The 21,912-nt window shown below is 40.2% G+C and overlaps 1 protein-coding gene across 1 annotated transcript in view; it reads left to right on the top strand.

Moving 5' to 3' along the window:
* Pdzrn4 (PDZ domain containing ring finger 4) overlaps window positions 1–21,912 on the top strand; it is a 352,809-nt gene that overhangs the window by 147,870 nt on the left and 183,027 nt on the right.

The raw sequence follows: 21,912 nt of genomic DNA, 5'->3' as shown, positions 1-21,912 counted from the left end.
TGAACTTTAGAGACTATCTGGTGCAGTATAGTCAATATATTTGTAGTGTAGCTATAATTTTATAAATAATATTGTTTAAATGTCAAGGGAAAGGCATGACCTCAGGTCTCTGTACACTATTCCTAAAACTTTTAACAATTAAGCCCTTCGTAACCAGTGTCTTTTATGTTAGCCTCACAGAAACCAAAAATAAACTTATCTTCAAAACACAGATATCTGTAAAACACAGAGTGCAAGAAATCCATTCCATTATTCCCAGTGTACTAGTAACTGAATTCTAAGCACTTGCAAACCTTAGCAGTATTTTATATTATATGTTCAAAAAAACCAGGTAATTCTTTTAAATAACATTTTTATTATTAAGTCTTTAAGAAAAAATACAAATTGATAATATTCAAATCTCCTCCTCCCCTAAAGCCTCCCAGATGCACACCTTTGCTAAACCCTCTCAACTTTGTTTTTTCTCCTCCTCCTTCTCGTTCTCTTCCTCCTCCTCCTTCTCTCCTCCTCCTTCTCCTATCCCAATGAGTTTAATGTGTGCCGCTCATACACTCCAGTGTGTGTGGCCGTCCACTGGTGAGTGGTTAACCTGCCATGGGCTATATCCTTAGAGAAAACTGGTTCTGTCTGCCCCAGGAGTCATCAGCTGTCAATAGCTCTTCACTTAGGAGTATGAATTTTCAAGCTTCGTGTGAAGTCCTCCCTTCTCCATCCTGAAAATATTCAAGTCTTGTTCAGGCATCCGTAACTGCTGTGAATGAAGACAGCAGTTCAGTCATATCCAGGAGACACTGTTTTCTTCCCTTCTCCACAAGCTATGGCTCTTAAGATCTCTCCACTCCTTCTTCCGTGATGGTCGCTGAACCCGCGCTGGAGAGGCAGGTCAGTGACACACATGTCCTATTTGTGGCTGAGCACTAACACATACTCTCTGCACTTTGACCCATTGTGACTGTCTTCATTAATCACTGTTCACTGCACAGTAAAAATTCATTCGCTAGTGAGGAGATAGACTGTTCTTAAAATTAACAGCAGCTGCCCACAATTCAGCATTAATTATGGAAGTTGCAAAAATAGGCAATAAATCTCAGCTAGATGCCTGAGATCAACCCTGATTTTACATTTGGTAACAGCGGCAATTGCAATAATGTTATTTTGTAAGGATAAATTGTATTTTCAACGTCTGGACATTTATTAGACTTTTAAGAGCAAGAATAATTAAGTATTACTACTCCTTAGAAGAATTATTTTGTGTTATTTATAGCCACAAAGAGGGTTAAAAAGAAGCCCTCAAACTTTTTATATTCAAATGATTGTTAATTCTTGCTTCATTAACTGAAGACTGGGACATTTGCCTTGATGCTTCTTCTGTACCATCTAATTTCCAAAGTGTCTAAAGCAGTAACTTGTCACTTCTGTTTTATTTTGTTTTTTCCCCCCACCTCAAGACTGCCCACATGACAATCCAAATGATAAGAAATAACCGGACAGTATTTTCAGAAGGAATTGTCCCCTATGCTCTCTAACAAAAAAAAAAACGAAAAAAAAAAACAAAACAGGATTTTAGTCCTAGTGGCCTGATGTTAGAGAAGAAATTCTAAGCAAACAAAAAGAAATGCTTTTTGGATGTTTCTAAGTCAATGATACATGATGTTCACATCATTCATATCCTTTCAATTGAACTAATATGTCATTATCTTATCAACCTTTGACATACTGTTAAATTCCAGTATGTTTTCTGATAAGGATACTTTAGCCATGCCTTGCCATACTGACGTCCTTCCCAGCCCTTGTGGTGCAAACAATTTTAGATGCTAGTAAAATGAAATAGCTAATGCAAGCAGTGTGGTGATAGTATTTATTGTCTTTTACTTAAAAAAAAACCAAAAAACAAAAAACAAAGATGCCATGCATACTCTTATTTTTCCTAATTCAGGGCATGAATCACAGAGGCAGGAGAAAATATGATTCCATTGTGAACAATAAAATAAACTTTGCAAGTTCTGCACTGCCCTGGAATTATGGTCTCTTGCCACCGCTATTAGCTGGTGGCTGAATGTATAGTCTCAAATGTCATAAGAATATTGCTACTTACATCTCTTCAAAGGTTCAAAGACTGTTTCTTATTAAGATTTCATGCTTCTGTGTTCCATACTTTTTACATCCCCACCTACTGAGTCACTCTCACTCTCGATGGGAATTTATTTGGATAATGTCGGGAAGCAAAGCAGACCCCCGCCTCCGCTCCTTGAAGCAGATTAGGGACAGAGCGCTCTGTCAATGCCTGGCAGGTGTGAAATTTTGAATGTGTGAGCATATGAAAATACACGTCAATGTGGAGAACCCTCCAGCAGGCTGAGAGTCTGCCACAAGCAATTTTCAGAAAACATGAGTTATTTGGTTCCTTCCCAGGGGAAACATCTCTCTAGGCATAAATTGGGGAATGGCGCTTGACAGCCCGAACAAGCCCTGCTCCCTCAAAATGTGAGGTACGTCCGACATGTGACATAGACTTTCTGAACACCTGCACGCTGCAGATAGTGGGGAATTGCCATGATAACCGGGGACGTCTTGAGCCATACTACTGACGTACATGCCAAGGAACAGACTAAATAGCTTCACAATATGGAACTTTTGAAGTGACTTATATGAGAAAGTATGTCTTTTGGACCATTTCCTTCCATTCACCATTCCCAACAATTTCTTAACTATGTAAATGTGAAAAGAAATATTGAAGTCTGAAACACACACACACACAGACACACACACACACTCCCAATTTGGTCACTAATTTATAGGCTCTAACATTGTAAGATTGCTTTTCTGTTTGGCCCCAGGTTCCCTGACAATCTTTAGTAATGAAATAAGCTTCTCCCTGGTGTGAGCATGGTGACTTGAGCCAGGCAAGAATGGCTGATTGACAAGTCAGTTCTAATTGAATAAGTGTCAAGGTCAACAGCCAACAAGTGAAGAAGATGAGGGACCCTGGAGAAGCATTTGTTTCAAATCCCATTATATGTTTTTAGGAACACAGAGCTTAAGGGTGAAAATGTAAAACCGGAAAAGCAGATACTATGGTAAAGCTGAATGCTATGGGTATGAAATGAAGAAAACTTGTTTTTTGGTGGGTTTTTTTTTTTTGTAGTTTTAATAGAAGTAGCTACATAAAATATAACAATATCAGAGTTCCTGTAAATTCAACACTTTGCAATAAATATGCTCCAAAGGTTCTACCATGAAGCAGAAGAGAAATGAAAACCTTTGCTCCTATCACTCAAGGTCCTAGAGTTTTCCATTGATATTTCCCCAGGGCTCTGTCCCTGAGAAACAAGTGTACTCATTGTTGTTCAACAGTCAAAAATTCAAACCAACATCTAAAGTAAATGCTACTTTAAAAACTACATCAATCTATTCATTTCAGTAATTTGTTCTTCATATATGTCTACATAATTACATTTCAGTTATATTTCATCTAAAAGGCTGATTCATCATTATCTTCATGATGAGGCTTAAGAGTCACAGATTACTTTTAAAGTATATTTCAGTAGATTTTTGCATATTCCCAAAGTGTGTAGTGTACATTCTCCAGTGGACACTATTGCTATCAGAGTCCCCTCTCACTAGCTAGACCTGAAATGTCCTAGAAGTTGTTGTTCAAGATATATCATCTACTGAGTCCTATGAGACTATGAGACTATGAGCTATGAGACTAACACTGCAAGGCCAGAAGATCCAAAAGGGCAGAAAGCCTGCTTGTCCCTTCCCATGGCTTTCACAAAGGCCTAGATGAAATCTGTAAGGTTTTCAGTGGGCACTCCTTATTACACAAATTCTTATCACAAATCTACAAGTGCGGTAGCTCAGGTCATAGAGAATGAGGTCTTTATCTAAGCTTACTGCTAGCTTGAAACAGGAGTCGAGACTATGTTCTGAGCCACCACATTCCATCACCCTATCCTCAGACATCAGTCCTTCATTCAGAAAGACTTGCTGGGCATCTACCCAGCTCCCTACTAGCATTAGTAACCTGTGGTGCTAGAGAGTTGCTGTTCCACCAAATCTTCCCACTTCTTTTCTGTTTCATGAGGGTCTACTCCCAGTTTATAAATACCAGGTACTGAGCAGAGACTATTTCAAAGCAGTATCTTCCTGTCTTTGAAGTCCTGTTGTAGTTTGCATAATGTCTAACAATAAGCTCTGTTGTCTGATAATAATTTCCTCCTTGAATATTATAATCAGTCAGAAACTAATAAACACTTGTTGAAATGCAAACGCACCAATGCTAATTTTATTGAAAAGGATTGCTCTGTTTTCAGGTGTAACTGTTCTGTGAACCAGTTTCTTGTAGTAAGTACATATCTGCAAAGCTGAATGGTAGGATACTGACTCCTAACATGTGTGTATGTGTGTGTTATTATGCACATATGTGTGTGGATTCTAGGGTCTTTTCTTCAGAAAAGGATGGACCTCCTCAGTAGCAGCATATACTCCTTGGGTTTAGTTCTAACTCAGTGTTCAGCATATATAGACACCCTTTTCTATGCTTGTAGACAAAATGATGGGTTTTTTTTTATACCACCTTAGTGACTTAAACTCTGGAGCTTAAAAGTTTTCTAGAAGAAAACTAGGAGGATTTGTGGTTATGTATTGCCTAGTTACAAGGCCCCTTTCCCCCTAGGATAAAAATGGTAAGTGATCTTGCTCTGTGTTCTTGCCTAACAAGTTCTATAATGTGACAGTTCTATAAAATAATAATGGCTTGGGACTAGGGAGAAGACTCAGTACGCAACGTGATTCTTGCAGAAAGCATAAGGACCCAAGAATTGCTCACACCCATGTGAAAGATGGGCAAGGCTAGTACCCATCATCCCTGAATTAGGGAGGTGGAGACGTGAGGGTGCCTGAGGCTTGCTGTAAGTTAGTCTATCAAAAGGAGCAAGCTGCAGACTGAGTGAGAACTCCTGTCTCAAAAGGTAAGGTGGCTGGACCATAAGAAGGTTCAAAGAGTAAAAGGACTTCCACAAACATCTACTGACCCAGGTTCCATCCACAGAACCCACGAAGGGACAAGGACGACCAGAGTGTAATCCTCTGACATGCACGTGAGTATCATGGAGTGGCCATGTTTATACATGCATGCAGTAACGTAAATAAGAAATTAAAATATAAAGTAGAAAATAATAGACAAAGATATCCAAAGGCTATTTTGGGGCTCTACAAGTGCACAAGTCCACACAAAGGTGAGTGCACCATCACACACACATACACCATGCACACAGTCAAATAAAGATAGCAATGATTTGTATGATAGGTCATGGTTTTGTGCAACAGAAAGTCACAGGAAGCTTAAAGAGTGGTTATTTTCTCCACAAAGTGCTAATTATGATTGCCTAACTTGTCTGAGTGGGATTCGAGATCACATCATGACTATTGCTCTAGCAAGAGTTTGCACACTTGTTGTCTTGGTAGGCATGATTGTTCAGCTGGGCTTACCTAGTACTGCCAATCAGAACAACTGCCCATGGAGTCTCCTCAATAACAGTTACAGGGTTGTCAGCTCTCCCAGTTAGCAGACAACAATGTCTCTCAGGCTGCCCTATGGGTATATTATAGAATATAGGAAAAATTTATGGCCTATAAACAAAAATGAATTGCTCATAGTTCTGAGGGACGGCGTTCAAAATCTGCCTGGTCATGAGGACTTTGCTTTGGTTTGCAGACTCTTAGCTTCTCGTTGTATCTTTCTGTATAATTAATAAGATTAGAAAGCCCTCCGGAGACCCTTTCCTGTTAGCAAATTCATGCAATCACAGAGGTCCAGCTCTCATAACCTGATCATCTCCTGTGTCGATGTAGTACAGCAGGATCATGGCAAAGACTCCGCTCCCAGTGTGAGGCTTCAGAATAGGCCAAGGAGAAGCTGATGGGGGACTCCTGTGCCCTTGCTCAGAACTCCCCCTGTCCTGCCTCTGCCTTTGCCTTCTAAGAGCATCTCATTGCCTGTTGCTCTGTAACAAATTACTTCAAAAGAGAGTGGAGAAAAACCACCACAACACATCACTGTGGGCCAAGAACCGAGGTACAGCACAGCTGGCTCGTTCTGACTTAGAATCTCTTGAAAAAGCAAATTCTCCTTTGGTTAGAGTCAGGCTGGGGCCAATGATGTGATCTCACCTGAAGTTTTCATTGGGAAATGTTTCCTCTGAACCTCACACAATTGTTAGTAGCCTTTAGCTTCTAACTGTTTGGCAGTGACCGTGGTGCCCCAGCCGGTGAGACGCCTCACAAGGTCCTCACGGCTTAACTCTATTCAGTATTCGTTTTTTTTTTCTTTGCCTGAGAATTATTTTTACACAATCTGGAGTATATGGGCAGATAAAATAACTACATAAACCAAGCAACTTGCTGACAATAAATCAGAAAGAAATTAATTTAAAAATAATTCTTTGGTGTAAATATAATTTTATGACTTATCACATAGGGGCAAATTGCCATACCGTAGAAATAGATAGGCCTGCTTGTCTTTTTGGAAGAATTAAATCTTGGCTGGGTGTTTGAAACTGCCGGGCGTGGAGCATCTACAGTAATAGTCACATTTGATTGATAGTTTGGTTTATAATAATCAATATTGAGAATATTGCCTTTCATGAATTATACAAAATAGTAGACGTATGTGTAGGACCATTTCTGAAACTGCTGGAAATTTGTAATCCCAAGCCAAAAAATCATTTAGCATTTTTTTTTAATGAAACTCAAGTCAGCAACTTAAGCAGCAATTCTTAAAACCAAATATTCTATACAATAAAAGAAAATGTATACTAATTTGACATTTACATGCTAGAGAATGGTGCTAGAAAATGTTGTCTATTATGCAAACCATTGAGTTTCTATAAGAGCAGGAAAACGTGTATGGACAATAAAAGGCAAGAGTCTTGACCTGAGCCAAGGTGTTTCAGATCTTCAGTGTGGCATTAGATGCCATGCACAGGGCACCGTCTACATGTTGAGGGGTCAGCACCAAAGCAACGAACGGTGAGGTCACATGACACAGCACAAGCAAGCGCTCTCAGCAACACTGGGGATTCTTATACATTTGATTCTGGATATGTGTTCAGAGGCCTCTTAACCGTTACCAGAGTTTCGAGGTTTCCTACATGTATGTGGTCTCAGATGGACTTGCAACCCACATGTTATGAGATGGGGTCGTAGCAGAAATGGTCAGGGAGGAAAACGGGAACTGAGTGGGGGACAGACATCAAAATCAGAAGCCACAATCAAGTTTGAAATTGCATAGCATCCTTTCTGCCACGTGTTATTAATGAGTTCATGTACTAAATCTGGCCCATCCCAAGGGAAGGTGTACCGAGGCCCACAGCTTGAAGGGTAGAGCATGAAAGGATTTTTAAAAGAAGAATTATCTACTTTCTGATCCCAAATACTTTCTGTTGCTCTCACTGCCAAGCACCCACCCACTTCTACCACACTCTCATTACACTATCAGCTTTAAACTCATACCCTCAACGTTGAACCGTGAGGTGTAGGAAGAGTCACCTCTACCGTGATTCCCTTACCAAGTCTAATCCCTGCGAATTCAGGGGAAATCACGTGCTTCTCACGCACCTGCCTGGCCTAAGGTAACCGATGCGGACATGCCTGCCCACAGTGAGAGATGTGGAAATGTGAGAAAGCCGCTCTGCCATGCCAGTTGTTATTGATGAGTGTCAGGGATGGGCATGATCTGCTCCTCCCTCCGCTGCGAGGCTGGGACTCTGCCGTTCTTCGTTTCTGAAGACCGATGGCACATCGTGTCTACCCTGAAGGAGTTTTCTCGCCAGCTTGATCACATAGAATTGTAGGTCAGAAGCTGTGTTGCATTTCTGTATATTTCTGCCGTGTCCAGGGCTAGCTGATGAAATATGCACATTGACAACTTCATTGAAATTCATATTTCTGTGAATCTTACCAGCGCTCACTCCTTTACACAAGGGTCACCTCCCCCCCCCAAAAAAAAGATTGTTGAAGTAAAGCCCTGTGTAATTCTGATGTGAAAATGGTAGGTTCTTAATCTTTCCAGAAGGTTTAATATTCAAGGGAAGCCTGGTAGTACACAGATGTCATATGTCTGAATAGTACACAGGTGTCCTTTCAAGGTTTTCTGAGATGCCAATCATGAGATTTACTCTAACACTTTCCCTCTTGGTCTGAACCAAGCAATCTTGGTAGTAGCAATCCTTGCAGAGGCACCCACGTAGCATCCCATGTTTCATGGGAAGGATAGAAGTTTTAAAAACCATTATTTCCTATCTCCCCTTTGTTTAACAGTCTTTAGATGACTGGTTCTCAACCTGTGGGTCATGACCCTTCTACAGGGGTCCCCTAAGCCCTAAGACTATTGGAAAGCATATATATTCACATTACAATCCATAACAGCAGCAAAATTTTAGTTATGAAGTAGCAACAAAGGTAATTTTATGGCTACTATCTAGTATATATAAAGAACTCAAGAAATTAAACACCAACATAACAAATAATCCATTTAAAAATGGGATACAGAGCTAAACAGAAAATTCTCAACAGAGGAATATTGAATGGTGGAGAAACACTTAAAGAAGTGTTCAACGTCCTTAGTTATCAGGGAAATGCAAATCAAAACAACTCTGAGATTCCATCTTACACCCATCAGAATGGCTAGGATCAAAAACTCAAGTGACAGTGTATGCTGGAGAGGATGTGGAGAAAGAGGAACCCTCCTCTATTCCTGGTGGGGGTGCAGGAAATCAATTGGCACTTTCTCAGAAAACTGGGAATAGCTCTATCTCAATACCCAGCTATACCACTCCTGGAAATATACCCAAAAGATGCTCCACCATACAACAAGGACACATGCTCAACTTTAGTCTTAATAGCCAGGATCTGGAAACAACCCAGATATCTCTCAATGGAGGAATGGATACAGAAATTGTGGTACATTTACACAATGGAATACTACACAGCTATTAAAAACGAGGAAATCATGAAATTTGCAGGTAAATGGTGGGAACTAGAAAAGATCATCCAGAAGCAGAAAGCCACAAATGGTATATACACACTTATAAGTGAATATTAGCCATATAATATAGCATAAACATACTACAATCTACAGACCTAAAGAAGCTAAACAACAAGGAGGAGCCTAGGGAGGATGCTTTAATTCTCATTCAGAATGGCAAACAGGATAGACACTAGAAGCAGTGGAAGAGAGGGAACAGGACAGGAACCTACCATAGATAGCCTCTGAAAGGCTCTACTCAACAGGGGATGGAAGCAGATGCAGACACTCACAGACAAATTTTGGGCAGAGCACAGGGAGTCTTATAGAAAAACAGGGGGATAGAAGAATTCAGAGGGGCAGGAGTTCCACAATGAGACCAACAAAGCCAAAATATCTGGGCTCAGCGGGGCCTGTAGAGACTGATGCAGTAACCAAGAACCATACATGGAGAGGGCTTAGCCCTTAGGCATCTCAGTCTCCATGTGGGTTCCTGAGTAAGGGGAACAGGGGTTATATCTGACATAAACTTGGTTGCCTGCTCTTTGATCACTTCTCCCTGTTGGTGTGGCCTTATCAGGCCACAGAGGAAGAGGATCCGGGAAGTCCTGAGAAACTTGATAGGCTGAGGTCAGAAAGTAGGGAAAGAGGACCCCCCCCTTTCAGTACACCAGAGGAGGGGGATAGGGTGGAAAGAGGGAGGGAGGGTGGGCCTAGGAGGAGATGATGGAGGCAGCTAAAATTGGGATACAAAGTGGATAAATTGTAAAAATGATAATGATAATAATAATAATAAAACACATAATTTTATGGTTGGGGTCACCAAGACACGAGGGCCTGTATTAAAGGGTAGCAGCATTAGGAAGGTTGAGAACCACTGCTTTGGAGTCTTACATGAGTTAATCTTATTCTCTTGGGTATTTATAAAAGGTTCAAGAAGAAACCAAAAAGACATCTTAGTGCTTTATTTGAAATGCCCTTGACTCATTTCTAAGTCTGTTAAGCCCAAAGGCTGCAAACATCTGGCACTCTGCAACTATGACCTCCTTTCTGGGAGCATTTACTTCACTTTTAAAACAGTCTTCCTGACAGCTCTATCAAAGGCCAAGTGACAGTTAACTCCATGGAGAGTGCTGCATTTGGGGGAGCCTCCTGATCCCACTTGGGTGTTAAGCTACTCCCATGTTAGGGTGCTATATAGCTGTAGATGCAGATTTCTGTAAGCTTCTTTAAAACTGTGACAGTAAGAACAGCCAAACCATAGCAACATTACAGTTACCTAACTACATGTTTGAGTCAAGGACCAGAGCAACCCCACTGGCTGGTGAAGGACTTGCTTCCAGATGTACCCTTATCTACAGCTGGGACTCATAAAGACCCACTTCCAGGCCTGAATTACTAATTGATCTAAGCAACCCTTTTTGGCAATTTTCTATCACTTATATACATGTTATTTAACTAGAAAGTTTAGCTTGAAGAAGCTTTAATTTCTTGTGTTTATCAAGAATTATTCTGAAAAAAAAAAGGAAGACATTTTATTCCTACATATTTTAAGATGCAAGAAAAATATGAAACGTACTTAAGGTCAGCTTTACTATTTAGTACTATTATTTTTTATAAAGGACCCTAATTAGAAATCATTACAGTGTCATAGAACAGCACTTGGCTAGTTCCTTTCTTGATGGTAATTAGTTCTTATTCTTGTTTGTCTGATGCAGTTTTAAAATGGGATGTATAGTTTAATAGACAACTAGGGTCTCTAGTAAGTAAATGCTGCTTGTGTAAATGCCTCCTCTTTGGGGAAGTCTATTTAAATTCAAACCTAAGAACTGATATTTTGACAGTTCTTTCAGACAACACCTTAAGACAAAACACAAGCTTAATATTAGGATGCTTTGTCTGCTTCCAACTTCCTTCACTCTAGATGTGGGTGTAACATGTAAGGTACACTTATTTTTTTGTCCTCTACTACCCTTCCATCCATTCCCCATCCCAAATGAGACACAACAAAGCCCTATGCTTGCAAATGACTGGGAAATGAGTTTATCTTTTGAAAGTAATTTCTACCATTGTAACAAGCTGGAATCAAAATGGCCAGTCCGTAATAAGCCAACTCTTATTAACTTGTACTAAATCATTTTCACTTGGCAGATAAAATTGCCACTTTTCCATTCTCAATTAGCATTTGGTTTAATAGGATTGAGAGGCAAGCTGGAGCAGGGGTAGATGCTGTATTTAATTGGTTTGAAAATCTAGTAACTTTTAATAGATCAAAATTTGAGTGTTCCCAAAACACTTGGAACATTTACTCTTTTTTTTTTTTAAACTTTCCAGATTACCCAGAGTCTTAAAAGTAGAAACATTTCTGGTCAATAAACATCTTGAAATTGTGCTGTTGTGTTTTGGCTCTTATGGCCTTATGGAACTTAGAAAGTTCATATCAGAAAATGGGACTTTATTTCCTAAGCACTTAGACTTTCTTCTCTTACATAAAAGCAAGTTGTTCTGCCTCTTGCAAGTGTGCCCTATGGTAAGTCACACACTAAAGTGCTGCTTATAGAAAAGTAGGTAATATGGAGCAAATAACAATACAGATATCAGAGTTACAAGTTCAAATCCTGCCTACTGGCAAGATAACGTGAACATGTAACTGAATTGCTAGAGCATCTGGATGTGTTAAGGGTAGAAATGTAAATATGTTCTGCCTGGTGATATGTGTGCCTGTACCTTTTTTAAACCAATTTTTTACTATTATTTTTCTCAATATGACACTAAATTTTAAAACATACTCAGTTGGCCTTTGTTCAAAATTCCCAATTTGCAATGGCGAATGGCTGAAAATGGGAGAGAGTTTTGCCCTAGTGATGGACCTACTTGCTGTTATTCTGCTGAATGGCACAGTGTTGAGAAGCCCTGTACATATTTACCTTCACGTCCATGCTCTCAACCTTCTCCAGAAAAAGGCCTCTTTATGTAGTAAATGGTGAGTGAAGCAGAGACTCACAACTGGCTGGCTGCAGAGAATGGGACGCTATGGGGTGGTTCATCTATATGATGCTCTCTTGTAGTTTGAATGAGGAATGTCCCCCATAGGCTCATTAATTTCAGTACTTGATCCCAAGTTGTTGGCACTATTTGGGGGATTTCATAGAACATTTATTATGTGGAACCTTCCTGGAAGAGTACACTGGTAGGGGAGAGCTTGATAATTAGCAGCCCCTCCCTCACCAGTTATTGATTTCTATTTCCAATGCTTAGTTGAGAAATGAGCCCTCGGCTTCCTGCTCCTGCTTCCATGTCTGATCCTGCCATATTATCCTCACAACTATGGACTGTAGAACCTTGGAACTACGAGCCAAAATAAACTCTTCCATAAGTTGCTTCTGGTGATAGAATATAATCATGGCAACAGAAAGGTAACATACACACACACACACACACACACACACACACACAAACCTCAAATACTTAGGAATCATCACAGAAGGTCTATAAAGATAGTAAGATCCATTGGTAGCAAAAGGCTACTGTGAAACAATGTTTTCTATACATGACAGGGCAGTCCCTCACATGGAGTTATAATTGTGACTGTATTTGCAAGACCTGTACAAGACAAGTCGGCCAAAACTTTGGTATAAATGGGGGAGGGATGCACAGAGTTCTACCCCTAGCAGAGGAACAATTGGCTATTGGTAGCTCCTAGAGAAAGGATAATCAGTTTCCTTCAGAGATGTGACTCCTGGGAGGTTATTTCCAGTGGCACACACCTAGGGACACACTGGGAGTACTAAGAACACTCAGTGGCCAAACCAAAAATGTTAAGAAGGAAAAGTGGGAGGGGGATAGTAGGAAGGAGTTGGAGAGGAGATACAGGCTGTGGATTTGATTGAAATACATTATACACATGTGTGAAATTATCAAACTATAAAATTCTTCACTAACTGGCCTTATATAAATAATTCATGTTTATTATCAAATACAATGATCGAGATATAAAAAAGAATTAAAAACAATCACGTATGGTCAAAACACATGTTATAAGGAGACACTAACCCACACAGATGATAAAAGAATATAATAATCCATGTTACTTTGTTCTTCTATTACTTCTTTAATATATTACTCCATTTTTCCTACCTTTCTACAGTTTTGTTCAATATTTTCTAGTGTACACCCTAAAAATTTAACAGATATATGAGCTTTAGAGTTTTCCAACCCACAATATTATATATTAAATATATATATTAAAGGAGAAAGAAACAGCAGCAATTCTCTCCATATTCCATTCTTAATTGTTGGGTAAAAGTTATGGCTTCTTTGCCTTATAAAGATGGTGCTTTGGCCTATACAAAGGCACAAAAAGCCAAGCATGAGCGCATGTGTGTCTACGTCCACATGAGGGAATGTGCATATGTGTAGCAACGTATGTACTGCCCCAGCCCTCTGAAACACATCATTCTTTAAGCTTAGGCCACTATGCAACTCCTAAGGGGAACGTGGAACAACCTTCCACTCGAATGGGCTGCAACATATCTCAGGTTCTAGCTGAGCCACCTTGAGAGTAACACACAAACACACTCTCTTCGTTTCCATATCTACTGAATCTGCAGCATCTTTGTGACTCTTTTTCTTTCTTTCTTAACTCTCCCTGGTGTGTGTTTAAGTTCAACCTGACAGAAAACATGGATGAATTTTGTAATAAACACTATTGGTACTTAAATCCCAGAAAGGCATTTTGGATAAAGCCAATATCAGCAAAATTTTAGTGGGTAGTGAGGGACTGATGCAGAAAATATGTAATTGGTCTCTGTGTAAAGTAGTCCAGTAATGCCATTCTGAAGAAGCTTTAACCTCATCTGAATCTGAATAATTTGCATAAGTGATTTGCAGCCCATTGGAGGCACCACCAAGAGGGCATTTTGAGCAGAAGGCATACTTTAGAAATGAAGACCTCATGGGGCTTTGGAGCTTTTACTTCTGTATGAAAATATACTACATATGTTCTGCTTTGTTCTGGGACTGTAACGAAGCCCTAAAATGTTTACAGCTTTCGGATGGAGGAGTATGAGAGGTTAGACACAGGATGCAAGCGTGGGGGAGGGGGCCAGAAAGTTTCCCCAAGCATCCTTTTGCCTTCTGTCTTCCCTGGAATCTAGCCTAGTCCTCTATAGCAAAACCAGCCATCTCAGTGAGGTGTCTCACCTGTCCTATAAAAACACCCTTCAGAGCAGGCGTTGGTTGACAGTGATGCAAAGGTTAAGTTTGTCCTGGAGAGCTAACCTACCTGTCCAAATTTCATTGGGTTAATTTTTCTCTGCATTTTGAGATTGGTCTGAATCCTGACTTTCATAGGTCATTGTTACTATATTCCTAAAATGTGATGATATACCTAAGTTGGCATTCTCACATATTCAATAACTAAACATTTTTTAAGACTTCTTCCCAATAACCAAAATGTAATTTCTAAAGAGGTAGCTAACCACAAGGACATTTATTTGTAGTAAAAGTCCACCCACTGGCATTTCCTTGTTCACTATTCTAATTCCCTTGCTCTCTTTGCTAGGCAAATAAAAAACATCCATGAAGAAACGCACTACCACCAACTTAACATTTTGCACATCCATCCATAGCAATAAAAACATCACTTCAAGAAGGGTATGATGAATGACTGCTGGGCTTGGGAAAAAGCTGTTTGAACCTGCGTTTCTTCCCTGCATCTGTAACAAGATACTTCAGTTTTCCTTCATATTTACCGTCAAATTGAGCTCTCTCCTACCATTTTGATTACATATGGCTTTTAAATGCTCTGTGTTTTGGGTTGAGGATTGAGAAGCTGGAAGCCCAGCCCCACGTGTTTAGAGGCAGGGCCTTTGGGGAGTTGGTGGATTACACTAGAGTAGTTTCCCTGAAAGAAACCTGCTCAAGCAGAGAGTCCATTCTTCACACTCTCACTTTGATGAGCTGCAGCCAGAAAGAGCCCTCCCAAACAGGACTCCAAGCCCGTTGGGTTTGCAGCCTTCAAAACCAGGAGCCAAATAGCCTCTTCTCTGTAGAGTGCCAGCCTCAATTATTTCAGTACAGTCATAAAAGGCGGAGTAACACAATCTCTGTCCTTGCACCATCAATAAGAAACTTCAAAATTCTTAGAATCCTCCTCCCTTGCTGACCAGTCTTTTCTGGGCCAACGCTTTGTAAACAGGGCTTCCTGCCTCATCTCATGTTGCCCTCTGCACTGCTGATTGGTTCCCTACCTTGCTACAGTATCTCTCTATGAATTATTCACTCGGGCATCTCCAGTGATTAAACTTTCCCCAACACAAACCAAGCTACATCATCAGTAAGGCAAAGTTCAACATCTGTAGACAATCCCCGAAAGACTACAGCCCATCTCACAAAGCTTTACCTTTAAACCACCCTTCTATTATCTGCTGACTTCATGGCAAAGAATTGTCGTAAGACAGGAAAAAGCAACAGTAAGATCAGCAGTAGAGCAGAGGGCTAAGAGCCACCTTCCATGCCACTCAACGCTTGTTGAGCACAGTACTTCCTACAAGAAGAATTCCTGCGTGGTGGGGGAAAGTAGATATTGGGATTATTTGAAAGATTGTTAACGGTGGTTAATATGTGCATACAGATCCTTGAGGAAAGACACAGTTCATTATTTTTGAAGCAGAGAAATATAAGTTCTAAAAGGTCCAGAATGTGCTTTTGATAGGATATATAGATAAAGGCACAGGAAACAGAACATTGTTTTGGAGTACTGTGAAGAAGAGTATAGACTGATCACACAAAGTTTGGAATTAACACTTCAAAGTGAGCAGGCCTGGGATTTATTTTCTGATTGTAACAGTCTTTACTACAGGGCATCTGATAGTATATAAAGGTTACTCATTGCTAGTATGATTCAATCATTCAAAACTGGTGATTGTTTTTATAAATAAGGCATTGCTAAGAATGCAGTGTCAAATAAAATATGTACCAGGAGATAAACAAATTGACAGATAAACTACAGCCAGCTATCTGTTCCAAGGAGGGAGAACTAATGTGGCCTCTGTGGTGGTGATTGGGAGGCCACAAAGTGGGCCTTTAGGAGCTTTGCATTATCCAGGAGAGTTATTCAGTTTAACTAGTGTAGTCATTAGCACCCTGGCTGAAATCCCATACCACAGAAGGAAACTTTAACAGGGTGGTGCCTGGGTTCTGGTCTTAGATTTTCAGTTTTTGAGTTCTGGACATTCATTACTGATTTTTTAAAACTAATTCTCTCTCTCTCTCTCTCTCTCTCTCTCTCTCTCTCCATAGATAGATAGATAGATAGATAGATAGATAGATAGATAGATAGATGTTTTATATATATATAATATATCAATATATAATTATGTTGATTGCTGTGTGTGAGAACAAGTCATTAGGTTTCATGGTACTATTTTATTTACTTTTGTCTATTCTTGATACTTTCTAAACTTATAAAAAAATTTTAAGAAAAGAAGAAATGTTCATCTCAGTCACTCAGGTGCATGTCAACCTTGAGACTCGTTGATGCAGATCAAGAGAGAGAAATTAAAGTCAGAGGGTTCAGGTGCTAATCAATTATTAATTTACAAACAACTCATATATTAAGGTACCTTCCTTCCATCTAAATCAACTGAATTCCTGCTTAGCACTCTTTGTTAACTGTAAACTGAAAGCTTAATCCCAGTCAGATGAATGGGCTATAAACATTCTGAAGCTTGGCCTATGTTAGGACTTCTGTTAGAGTCAGCCACAAACAGGCATTTTCTATCACACGGCTTCCGTCCGTCCCACTCTGACCTGGTTAGTAGCTGACAGTTAAAGCAAAGCCATGTAGAAAAGATCTTCATTCATTCTGAAAGGCTTCTTCAGGCTTGGGTCTTTTTCATTTTTCTTCCCTGCCCTTTTTGAATTAATTCTCTCAAAATCCATTGTCTACTGTCTGACGCTTTATTCCATTTATAATCTATCATATCCTCAAGATCCAGCCTTCCCAAATCAAATGCCAAGAAGTTACACTTTAAGACATTGTTCAGTGTCTTGATTTACAGTGTCATGCTTCTTAGGAGAAAGAACATCACCCGAAAGCTGAGAGGACAAAGAGGTACACAGCATGGCGGTATGTGGGGACTTAATATTTCTAATTTAAAATGTTCTGTGCCACAACAACAATGGCGTATGAAAAGATCTAGAAATAAAAAAGTTCATGTACTAATAAGAAATATAAAAAAAAAGTAAGACCAGATAGTTAGAGTTTAGAGGGATACACTTGAAGTGAACAAGACAAGAAAGACAGAGATAAAGGTAGATAGTAAACAGCCAAAATGCCATGTGACTATTATATCTTGAAGGCATTGGAGAGGCATTGAAAGCAGTGCCTCCGACAGGCAATCTGACCAGATTTATGTCCAGTAAACATTAATTTAGTTGAGTTATGGATTCTGGATAAGATGCTGAGATTGAATAGAAGTAGGCTGTCTCCTTGCTATTATTTAAGAAAGATAATTGTGGCCTTGTAGTGAGGCAGTAGAAGTAGAAATTGAGAAATTTGGCAATGTTAGGCGGAATTAATAGGACTTGGGGGTTGAGTAACGTAATTAATGAGGCAAAGTGGTGTGTGAGAGATGATGGCAATGCTCACATGAGTAGCTGGGTGAATGACATGCCGTTTAATACAGAAACTGGTCCCTGCTTGAGAGAGTAATAATGTAAAACACTGAATACGCTGAGCTTAATACGCTGAGAAGATGTTTGATCAGGGGTTCTCAACCTTCCTAATGCTGCAACCCTTTAATACAGTCCCTCATGTTGTGGTGACCCCAACCATAAAACCATTTTCATTGCTACTTCGTAACTGTGATTTTGCTACTGTTCGGGAATTATAACATAAATATTGATAAAGGAGATATCTGATATGCGATCGTAAAGGGGTAACAGACCACAGGTTGGGAACCAGTGTTCTATCTTTCTTGACGCCCCGAATGGAAGTGCCCAGTTCACTGCTGACTGTCTATATGTGGAGGTCTGGATAGAGAGGGCGAGAGATCCCTGGAGATTGATGAACAGCAAACAGACAAGCTGCAGTTCAGTGAGAGACCTTACCTCAAAAAACAAGCTGAAGAATAGATGAGGAGACACTCAGTATCACCTTCTCAGCTCCACACGCACATGCACACACATACACATACACACACACACACACACACACACACACCCCAAACAAACTTGCATACACAGAGGCACACACATGTGACCATCTACACGAACACACAAATTACATAAAAAGTAGAGGATGTTATGACAGTCTAACTTTTAGAATTCTTAAGAGCAAAGAATAGCTCAGTGACGGAATTTTTGTGTCAAAATAGAAGACAGTGAAACTAGCAAAGGCACCGACCTGATGACGGATCTCCTTCCACAAGAGGTCCTAGGTGGTTCTTTTATCTTGTAACATCAAGCTATCTTAATTTGTAGAGTCACAATCTTATTGTCTGCATGGTTATCACTAAGTGGCACATTGTGGTATGAGGTATAACTTCATGTCTGTATTTAGCAGATAGCAAATGAAGAAGTAGAATCATAAAGTTGGATGGGGTAGGAGAGAGGACTGAGGGAGAAGGAAAATATCAAAACCTATTGTGGGCAGCAGGTGGCTCCTTCCGCCTTAATCATGCTGGTGTGATACCCTTAATTGGCCAGAGTGACATGAAGCACCATTCCAGAGTATGATCTCAGTTTCACTATGTTGAGTGTGAACCCAACACGTAAGAAGAGACATGGGAATTAGAAGACGTCAACACTAAGAGTGTTTTGTTGAGAAGTGTTATTCTAATTTGAAAATGTTATCTTATTTCACACGTGCATTTGTCAACAAAAGGAAGAAAGAGGAAAATTCAGTTCCGAAGCCTTCTTCACAGTGTTAAGTACTGTGTCGACCGGAAAACGCTGGGCTTGGGGCCTCTTTCCTCCTAATGAGATGTGTGTTGTGATGCAGAACTTATATTCCCAGTGGACTCTGCCCTCTCAGATCCACTAATTTATCTTCTAAGAATTAACACTGTCTTTATTAATAGCCCAAAGTCCAGCCCTTAGTGAAGTCCTCATTCACGTGTGTGTGTGAGTGTGTGTGTGGCAGGAGGGTGCCAGGCTGAAATATCTCAATGTGACTTTAGTACATCCTGTGACAGGGCAGACTCATCTACAAGAAAGCCCTTCTTTTCTTAATAAGAAACCTTCCGTGTTCTCTGTTTTAACACGAGCCTGCAGTAAGCTGGGAGCTATTTGATGCTGAATTCTGAGCAAAGAGTTCTTTGTGGGCAGGTCTGTCAAACAGCATCGTTTCCATGGCAACTCTGGCTAGATAACCCATTTGGGAAAATACTTGTAGGACCTAACACTCTATCATCTGTCATTCAATAATTTCATGTTCATAATAACGAGGAAATCAATGGCTATCCTCTGAGACAGTTTGTGGAAAGGGCAGGCATGCTATTGGCAGCACGGGGGTTTACATTTGTGTCTATTTGTTGTGATTCCAGTGCCAAGTTAGGAGTGTGAGGAATCATGCGCGTGTTTGGACTGGCACAAAGATTAAAGGCAGGTTTCAGTTTGCAATCTAATTACAACCACGGTGTTTACATGTGCAAAGGGAGGAAGCCAAATGGCGTGGTAACGAAGCATTTGCAGGACCATCAGGAGGGAAGGCTCACCTAACGTTAACATTCCACATTTAAAATTCTGCATGAAAATGCAAAGCCCAAGTCATCATGAGACTGGCATGAGCAAATTTGGTAACGTAAAAGGCATTTTCCTTATCTTGGCTCTCTAATTAAACTGCTTATCATTGTAGAGGCTGTGTTACCTGAATGCTACGTACAGAATATAAAGTGATCATAGAGAAGTAATTAAAATTCTCAAATGTGCGACCCGTTGGCTTTACATACAATTCGTTTTTAGAGTGAGATTTGATAATAAAGCAAGTTGGCTGAGTAGAGAAATATACACTTAACAATTACCTTGACAGTGTTTATCAACTGAAAAAAAGTCAAGAATAATTTCAGCAAATAGGTATTATAAATAAGAATGCATGATGAACTGAGACCATAAATGTGAGTAGAAGAGAAAAAGTAGGCATTTCATATTCTGTAAAGGGGAGCTACTTCAGCTTTATGAAATTATTTAGATGCTACTAATTCATTCATCATAAAAAAGGGTGATTATTTTCAATCTAGAAGCCTTTCCACAGAACATTAAATCACTTTTCTTCAGCACAACATGATCTTAGAGCAAGCCATCCCTACTGAATATGCACAGCAAAAGCGCCTCTCTGTAAGTTTATGCAGTTCAGGTTTGGTCAAAATAGACCTGTGGGTTCTGTTTAAAACACCATCGTTTTTCATCACATGAGATGAAGTCATTGAAGTGAAATGGAATTTCATCCAAAGGAGGAGGAGTTCTCCAAGTCTATCCTGTGTGCTGAGGATTAGCCTTGGAAGTGAACAGATTGTGGGGCCCCTGGAATCCAAACCCAAACTCCACTGAAGTGTTGTTTTGTTTTATTGGTTTAATAATTAAGTGTGTGCATGTGTGTGTGTGTGTGTGTGTGTGTGTGTGTGTGTGTGTGTGTGTGTGTGTACCAGCTTCTCTGTATGTGTACCACGTGCACGCAGGTAACTATGGAAGCCAGTCGTCAGAGGAGTCAGAGCTCCTGAAACCGGAGTTACAGAGAGCTGTGAGCTGCTTCAGGAGCGTGGCAGGAAATGAACCTAGGTCCTCTGCATGAATAGCAAGAACTCTTAACTGCCGAGCCAGCTCTTCAGTGCCCTACTGCAGAGCTTTAAAGTCAAATTTAATTGACTTTTAGTAAACAATACACAATTTTCAAAAATATGGCTGAGTAAGCAGAGTTTTTCATCTTTCTGCTTCCTTCCGAAACTTTTCTTTCTCTACTTCCTTTTCCTGTTTGTCTTACTCTTGTTCCTGAGGGCCATCCATTGCTGTTGTATTAGTGATGTATATTTGAATAAATAATGAACATTTCTGCTCTCTTTTTAATTTTTTTCACAATTTATTCATTTTATATTCCGATTATAGCCCCCTACCTCATCTCCTCCAGTCCTACCCTCCCTTCCTCTTCCTGCCCTATTCAATTCCCCTAGTCCACTGAAAGGGGGAGTTCACCTCCTCTGCCATCTGCCTCTAGCTTATCAAGTCTCATCAGGATTGCCTGGATCCTCTGGATCCTCTTTCTCTGTGACCTGGAAGGTCACACTGCCAGGGGTAAGTGATCAAAGAGCAGGCAACCAAGTTCATGTCACAGGCAACCCGGGCTCTCCTTACTTGGGAACACACATGGAGACTGAGTTGCTTATGGGCTACATCTGAGCAGGGAGTCTAGGTCTTCTACATACATGGTCCTTGATTGCTGTATTAGTCTCTGCAGGGCCCCCTGAGGCCAGAATTTTTGGCTTTGTTGCTCTCCTTGTGGAGCTCCTGCCCCTTTTGAGTCCTTTTATTCCCTGCCTCCCCATTTTCCCCCCACACACACACAGTTCTTCCAAAAGACTCCCTGTGCTTTGTCCAAAGTTTGACTGTGAGTCTCAGAATCTGCTTCCATCTCCTGTTAGGTGGAGCCTTTCAGAGGACATCTGTGGTAGGCGCCTGTCCTGACCCCTCTCTTCCACCACTTCCAAGGTCTACCCTGTTTGCTGTCCTGAATGAGAATTAAGTTTCCTCCTTAGGGTCCTCCTTATCGTTTAGCTTCTTTAGATCTGTAGATTTTGTTGTGTGTTTATCCTATATTAAATAGCTAATATTCACTTATAAGTGAGTATATACCATGCATGTCTTTGTGGTTCTGGGTTACCTCACTC

Source organism: Psammomys obesus, unplaced genomic scaffold, assembly GCF_907164565.1.
Source record: "Psammomys obesus unplaced genomic scaffold, mPsaObe1.curated_primary_1811, whole genome shotgun sequence".
NCBI classification, from domain to species: Eukaryota; Metazoa; Chordata; class Mammalia; order Rodentia; family Muridae; genus Psammomys; species Psammomys obesus.
This window is presented reverse-complemented; position numbering and strand designations above follow the sequence as displayed.